This window comes from Mya arenaria, chromosome 10, assembly GCF_026914265.1.
Source record: "Mya arenaria isolate MELC-2E11 chromosome 10, ASM2691426v1".
Lineage (NCBI taxonomy): Eukaryota > Metazoa > Mollusca > Bivalvia > Myida > Myidae > Mya > Mya arenaria.
This window is the reverse complement of record NC_069131.1, coordinates 12918530-12927475: the sequence shown is the minus strand read 5'-3', so window position 1 is coordinate 12927475 and position 8946 is coordinate 12918530.

Here is an 8946-nt window from a genome sequence, read left to right as displayed (position 1 = left end):
TTTATTTTTATGAAAACAATGTCCCAACTTAGAATTATATGTAGTTAATTCTAAACAATTAAATAGACTAGATCTTCAAATAGAGAACTTAACAAATTGATACATGTTTATTATAGTGTTATTATATAATTCACTGATCAATCTGTTTACTGTAATAGTTGGTTGCTCAACTTTCCTTAACAGAGTTTATAGGATTAAAACAAGATTATACTCATTGTCAGTTTATAGTGAGCCATTGTAGTTAATAAACCTAGATTTATCATCCTTGATTGTTCGGTTAGGGCAGTGATTAGTGCACTCACTTCTCACCAGGGCAACCCAGGTTCGCTTCTCGGCCTGGGCACTTTCCGTTTTCTCCGAGTTCTCTGGTTTCCTCCAAAACACAAGACCACACTCTCGCGCATCATCGTGCCAACGAGAGTGACTTAAGTATAAGTTAATATAACCTTCTTCACAACCATTGTAAAATAAATAAAGTTAAAACTAAATCCAGATTAGATAAGAAAAAGCTGAGCAACCGGTCATAAGTTCTAGGGAAACAAAGGTATATTTCCTCCAACGTTTAGCTATATTTAGCTAGCTTAATATTGACGCTTGAGCCATAATGTTAAATTTTAATACTTGATAATCCTATGTATTATGAGTATCATATTGTGAAGAGGTTTGCTTGATGATCAAGAATTTTAATTTACTTGACCAAAAACTAAATGTCAAGAGAACTTCCATTTCTTTTTAGTTTTTGTTCTTATTGAAATTTAGGCACTGAAGGGGTCTATTTAATAGGTTAAAGCTGAAGAGTTATGGAAGGGTGCTGCACCCTGCCCTTTTTTTGTAGCACCCTTCTACCCTCATGGAGTCCAAGATGGCACCCTTCTGCCTTCATAGAATTGATATGCTTAAGACTGTCAAATATTTTTTTGTTTTGATTTAAACTTATGATATGATTATATATACATCAAACTTGGCATTAGGTTTCTAATATTACTGAATTATACTACTCCTGACATTTTCTGTGAAATTCATGTTGGTCATATTATTCACAGCCCTAAACATTGTGCCCTTTTCTCGCTTAGCACCCTGTCTTTCTTCTGCAGCACCCTGTCCATTTTAAAACATAGCTTAAACCTGACTTTCTATTTAGTTTTTTCTTAATTAGTACTGTGCGTAACTGCTTTTAAAATCCTCATCTCTTGAAATGACTTATAAGCCTTTGGCTGAGTGTTGGGCTTTAGGTTTATTAGCTTGTCTTTCCAATAACACTCTAAATATCCGTATAAAGATCTCTTATAATGTGTTCACAACATTTACAACTCATAGCAGATAGAAATCATACTTGGTAAAGCAGCTGAACAAAAGCTATGTGATCAGTTTACATGTTGCCGAGATATTTTGATATTCATAATTGTTCAACCATTTACTGTGACAAATTCCTGTATGAACAAACATACTTAGAATTCAACGGATTTGTTGTTCAACAAACTCCTTATATAATCGGAGAGGGCGGATTTAATCGGAATTTTTCTTCATGTCAACATCTGATCCAAAGAAATAAGCCTTTTAACTGAATGTTTTAATTGCACTGTATGAGAATACGGAAATACATACACACAAAAATAATGTTGAACAAGGAATAATAATTAAAACATATAAAATTTTCATAACAAATACTAATAATATGAATACAATAAAGGTTGTTTTTTTAGTAAGATGTTCAGTCTTTAATATTATTTAGCAAGGTTTTCATTTCATAGATTATTTTGTCATTGTTTTGTCCCAGAAGGGTGTCATATAGTAATCAGACCACCTGTCCATCTCTCACCACAGTTTTTGATCAATAACTGAAGTAAGCTTAGGCCCATAGACCTCAATCATGGTAGGCAGGTTGGTTATTACCAGCAGATCCCCAATGATTTTTGGGGTCAGTAGGTCATTGGTCAAGAGTGTGGTGATCTCAAGCTGAAAATCTGTTTTGGATCAATAACTGAAGAACAACCCTTTGGCCAAGAGACCTCAAACTTGTTTGGCAGGTTGGTTATGACCAGCAGATGAACCTGTAGGATTTTAGGTCAGAGGGTCAAAGGTCAAGATTGTGGTGACCTCAAGCTGTAAGTCCATTTCCAATCAATAATTGAAGAAGGCTTAGGCACAGAGACATGTTTACATCCACTCTATCTTGCAATGACTTATCATTTTCATGTACATTACTTTTCTCGTTTAAAATGTTACAGATCAATATTTCCAAACTTCATGAGAAGGTACAGTAGGTCTGAGGATCATAAAATTATGTTACATACTCAAGGCTATCTGTCCAACGAGGCCTTTCGGGAGCACATTCCTGTGACAGCTCTTGTTTAAGCTTAGGAATTAAACTGTATTGACTGCATAAATAAAATAATATTTATAGTTAAAACTTTTCTGGCATTAAGCTCCAGTTTATGGATGGTCATAGCTGTTTAGGTTCGATACATATCATGATTTTACTTTACACCATGTACACTGTTGTTTTTTTCTATGTTTTAAAGGTTTCAGCAAATTGTGGTTTGTCTGAAGAGTATGTTTCTAGTGAGGAATCAAAATAAGTGTTTACAGGATTAAATACATGTAGTCAGTGATATTTGGGCTTTAATAGCAAATGAAATATGCTCAGATTTTATCTGCTTTCTGGTCATACCCGGTCAAAGGCTATTTCAAAATGAAACTGTTTGTAACTTTTTACATTGTCTTTGGACATGATATGTTAATGAAGTTTTTTTCCATATCATATTATGTATAATCATTATTATTATCATTGTATGAATCTTTTTAAGATATCGTAATTGTAGGCTTGCAATTATTTACATTTGTATTTAAAATGAGCGAACATATTTAGAATAATTGTAAGCTTTTTAAGTTATTTAATATTTGTTTTTCAATATACCATTTGTACGCCTAAGGCTTGAGTCTATCAAGGTGAATAGTTTGATTCCACAGTAATGATGGTAAAAGTAGTCTGCCTGTGGTATGGACATCAGTACCAGTTCCTACCTAGCAAACAGTGTGTGTATACCACATGACAATTTGCGTCATGAATGCTACGTCGGAAGGCAGCATTTTGCTTCAAATGTAGACTTAAAACAAAGATAACTTCACTATTTCTTCACCAATTTAAAATGAAACATAGCGCAGTCTACGCCGCTTACTGAGCCCTGCCTTTGGTCTTTTACCAGAGTTTGATTGAGAGTTTAGTTTCTTAAAACACTTTTCACAAAACAGCTGTCTGACAGAGCACTGTCAAAACATTATTTTTGAAACAAGTGTTTGATGAAACAACTCACCTTATCCAACTCCAGTAATTAAACGAAGGCGTGGCTCTTCAAGCGGCATAGACTGCCCTTTGTTTCATTTGAAATGGTGTATTAAAAGAAAAGTTATCTTTGTTTTAAGTCTTTATTTTAAGCATTTCATTTTGGACACTATTTTGTTTGAAGAGTAGGAATAAACAATTCACAGATTTGGGCATTTTAATTTGGACACTATTTTGTTTAAAAAATCACAGATTTAAGCATTTAGGGGAGTGTCATTCCTGTTGAGAATATTTTTTTATAAGTACAAATAATCAATTCACAGATTTAAACATTTCACTTTGGGCACTATTTTTTTTGAAGAGTAGAATTAAACAATTCACAGATTTAAGCATTGTAGACAGTTGCATTCCTTTTGGGAACTATTTTTTCAAGAGTAGAAAAAAACAATTCACAGATTTAAGCATTGTAGACAGTTACATTCCTTTCGGGAACTATTTGTTCAAGAGTAGGAATAAACAATTCACAGATTTAGGCATTTTAATTTGGACACTATTTTGTTTGAAAAATCACAGATTTAAGCATTTAGGGGAGTGTCATTCCTGTTGAGAATATTTTTTTATACGTACAAATAATCAATTCACAGATTTAAACATTTCACTTTTGGCACTATTTTTTTTGAAGAATAGAATTAAACAATTCACAGATTTAAGCATTGTAGACAGTTGCATTCCTTTTGGGAACTATTTTTTCAAGAGTAGAAAAAAACAATTCACAGATTTAAGCATTGTAGACAGTTACATTCCTTTCAGGAACTATTTGTTCAAGAGTAGGAATAAACAATTCACAGATTTAATTATTTCACTTGTGACATTTTTTTGTCTTAAGAGTAGAAATAAACAATAGAGAATTTATTCATGTTGGAAAATTGCTTTCCCTCCCAAACCTATTTTGTTATAAGAGTATTATAAACAGCTTATACGTGTATTTATTATATTGCTCATTGTATTTGTTGGCTTCGTTATTTTATCTGTCTCCCATTATGATATATATTATAGATTATATTATGTTATTATACATGCTTGGCTTTTAACATTGACACATTATAGTTCAAGATTGTTACTTATTAAAATAGTATTTTAAAGCTATAAATTCTATAAAACTATGACAGGAGTAATAGTTTTAGTTTTTAATGTTCCTTGGAGTTGTCCGAGATTGTTTCAAATAAACAATATCATTCCAATTGGCATAATATGATGTTACATAATGCTATAAATTATATTGATTAAATTTAAAACAAGCCATGCAGAACTTTTGTCCTTAAGTATATTCCTCAACATATGTTCGTTGGTGACATATTTGAGATATTGATTTTAAGTCATTTTATTGGAACTCATGTTCAATTATAAAAATAATAGTTTGTGGTTCTTGAATATAGACTGGTGCCCTTCATTCCTTTTCGTTTAAAAAGAAGGTACCAGTCTTGAGGAATTTTCGATTTAGAGAACAAATGGGAGCCCCGGTTATGAGGCCCCGTTTTGCCGGATTTGTGCTTTCTCCTTCATAGTATCGTCGTATACCCCGGATACACTACTGTGCTATGCTTCATTGTGTACCATGGGCAATTTGGCTGGGATAGTCTCGTTATCATGAATAATTAATGAGGCAGTTTCATCGGATCTGCAGGAAAACCTCTCTGGAAATCAGAGCCTGTTTTCATAAGTCAATTTCTAAAAATGTTCATAGACAATTCAAGGAAGAATGATTTTAAGCAAAAATGTATTTACATTTTATAAATAAACCAGCCACTTAGACCAATCGCCTGCATGGATAACTGACAGTACAGGCTTATTGAACAGTGTTTCATTGTAACATGCAATTTCAATGAAAATAAGGTGTCTCCTATGCCTCATACATATTCATATACACGAGATTTTGTCCTTCGATTTTCCCACGGTATGAATGTAAGTGTAACTGATTTTAGAAAGTGTCATGGTTGGAGACAATGCCTTCATTGTGGCAAGTAATAATAATTTAGAGCACAATGTATAATTATTTCACAGCTTATTGTGTGTGTCTTTGTTAAAACCCATCTCGTTGTTATAAATAATTATGATTATTTTAAAACGCACCATTCTTATGAAGCTTATTTATATGTGTACCCGAGTATGACCATGTATGTATCACAATCATTGCTATACAAGCATGTTTTATTATCAGTCATTATGCTGTTGAATACTGAATAAAAACAAGTAGGTCTGATTCTGTGTTGTGTTCTGATAGTTTAAGTGTGAGAATGTCAATTACATACTCAGTCCCCTTTTGGTTGATTAAAGTTTAGCATGCAAGTCATATCTACTGGTGTTTGAGTGAGATTCCTTGGCTGTTTTTGTTATTTTGATCTGTATATTAACTTTTTATGTAAACTAATCAAAGGGCCATAACCTCTTTTATAATTGCATTGTCTGAAAAGGCTGATAGTAAACGCATCTTCTCTTGGTAGTTAAGCTTCCCCTGATTTTCTTTTGAAATCCACACAATGGTTGTTTAGAAATAGCCGAGTTATGATTAAATGATTCTATAAGTTCTTACACACATGAACGTTTACATGTACAGTCCAATCAAAGGGCCATTACTCCCTGAAAGATGACCCCGATTCAACATGCTGAAACTATATGTACAGACCAATCATAGGGCCATTACTCCCTGAAGGATGATCCCGCTTGAACACGCTGAAACTATATGTGCTGAACAATCAATGGGCCATTACTCACTGAAAGATGACCCCCCCCCCCTGAACATGCTGAAACTATATGTACTGAACAATCAATGGGCCATAACTCCTTGAGAGATGACCCCACTTGAACATGCTGAAACTATATGTAGAGACCAATGAAAGGGCCATTACTCCCTGAAAGATGACCCCGCTTGAACATGCTGAAGCAATATGTACAGTCCAATCAAAGGGCCATTACTCCCTGACAGATTACCCCACTTGAACATGCTGAAACTATATGTACAGTCCAATCAAAGGGCCATTACTCCCTGAGAGATGACCCCCCCCCCCCCTGAACGATCTGAAACTTTATGTACAGACTAATCTAAGGGCCATTACTCCCTGAGATATGACCTCGCCAGAACATGCTCAAACTATATGTACAGATCAATTAAAGGGCCATTACTCCCTGAAACGTGACCCCCCCCCCCCCCCCGAAACTGTACTATATGTTTAGTCCCATCAAAGGGTCATTACTCTCTGAATGATGACCCTCCCTCCCCTGAACGTGCTGAAACTATATGCACAGACCAATCAAAGGGCCATTTCTCACTGAAAGCTGACACCCACCCCCACCCAACGTGCTGGAATTATATGTACAGACCAATCAAAGGGCCATAACTCCTTGAAAGTTGAACCCCCACCCAACGTGCTGGAATTATATGTACAGACCAATCAAAGGGCCATAACTCCTTGAAAGTTGAACCCCACCTCCCCACCCAACTTGCTGAAACTATATGTACAGATCAATCAAAGGGTCATAACTCCCTGAAAGATGACCCCCCTGAACATGCTGAAACTATATGTTCTGAACAATCAATGGGCCATAACTCCTTGAGAGATGACCCCCCCCTGAACATGCTGAAACTATATGTACTGAACAATCAATGGGCCATAACTCCTTGAAAGATATCCCCATCTGAACATGCTGAAACTATATAAATATAGTGCTCTGATGTGATTGCTGAGGAAGAAAAACTGGACACAATTTTTTATGCAAATGTGTATGTCTTATATGCAGCAATCAGAGGATCGGAATAAGGGAGCTCCCAGCGAGCACTGGACCAGTACCGGCTGACTTGGTTGAAATTAGCCGATCTTCTGATACCAACATTGGTAAGCAAACACCGGTCAGGAACAAGCAAGCATGTTTCTGTTTTGTTGTATGAAATATTTACAGTTTGACCTATTGCAGTCGATACTCGCTATATCGAACTCTGTTATCTCGAATGCATACAAAGATATGCACAGTCTTCAAAGCACCATTGAATTTTATAATTAATATATTTTACGGATGCCCGTTGGCGTAGCGTAGCCAATCTTTTATGTTCTCTAAGAAAGAGGATGTGGGTGGGGGTTGTCCCTCCCCAGGGGCAGTGGTCCGGGCTCCATCTCCGAGAAACATTTGTAAAAATCGACACCAAAGTATGACTTTTAGTTCTAAGAGCATCATACACTATTTCTTGATAAATGTAAGGATTTTCAGCTTGTTCTGGTAAAAAAATAAGACACCGAAATACTAAGACGCCGTGTTTTGACTGTTTGAGACAAGTTTATATTAAAATAAAGATTTGTACAGCGTCGAGACAGAAAACGGAAAGGAAAAATGATATAAATGTTATTGAAACTCATGATTTTACACGATGTACGTAATAAGAGGTTCACCAAGTTCAATAAGTTAGCCTCTGGGATTTGAGTTTTGTTAATTTTATTACGGCAATTTAAAAAAAGAAAGAGCGACATAAGATACAAGAATCTTTATTTAAAAATTAAGATTCTAGTATCTTGTATTTCATTCTTTTTTAAATTGCCATAAGAAAACAATTTAAAGAAGAAAAGAATGAAAATATAATGGAATTGAATAAGGCAATTAATTTTGATCTAAGCTGTAATAGCAACTGCTGTCTACTGAATCATGATTTGTACCAAAAACAATCCAAAGTATCGGACCTTATTTATTTATTGAAATAATTGTCTCTACATTTAAAATATTTAATTGTTACCGTTACAGTGACAAGAAGTAATCGATTGTACACCGGCCAGATATACACATAAGTCATTTAGGGACGCACCATGCTGTGCCACCAAAGCATCTTTAAGGAGTGGCTACACACCTGATAATTCCTATAAACAAGAGGAAGTATTTTTTAAGCATACATTTTTTTTCAAGAAGTATAATAATGCTAAAATTTACGTTAAAATATTTCCATATTCAACATGAAAAATCTGTAATACGCACCCAGGCCTTATTCCTTGGACTTGGATTTGTACCATTTCTTTGGAGATAACGAACTGAACATAATCAACAATCTTTCAAAAAAAATTTTTTATTAAATATACATTTGTTAACGGTCATCTTTGGTCATCTTTTTCTAAGCAATGCACGTATACTATCTAGAAACAGATTCATATGAATTTTACCAAGAAATATCTCTGTTTACCCTTTTTTACTTTTTCTACTTTGAAATTCGTCATGCATATCACCATATAAAGGGATTAAAACAAATCTTCTGCAACTGTATATCTCAACGAGGTATTGGTGATTTAAAACTCCAAACACTATTTAATTCCATCCCAAACTTTAATTTGTAATAACATCCGAAGACAAAGTAAATTTGACATAAAGTTCTAAAGAATGGCAGTGTGTAAAATGTTAATTTACTCCCTTTTTAAGTTATTTACTGTCCAATCTATTTATCAAATACTAACTATACTTACCTTTAATATATACCTTTTAGATTAAATTTAAGTAATTTAAGTAATAGATACAGTACGAGTGTCCTCCTACAGACGTAATACAGACTATACTGTAGGTCGGGTACGAAATGACTATCAAAAGGGTACAAAATGATCAAACATCGGAGGGTACGAAATAGTCAGGGTACGAAA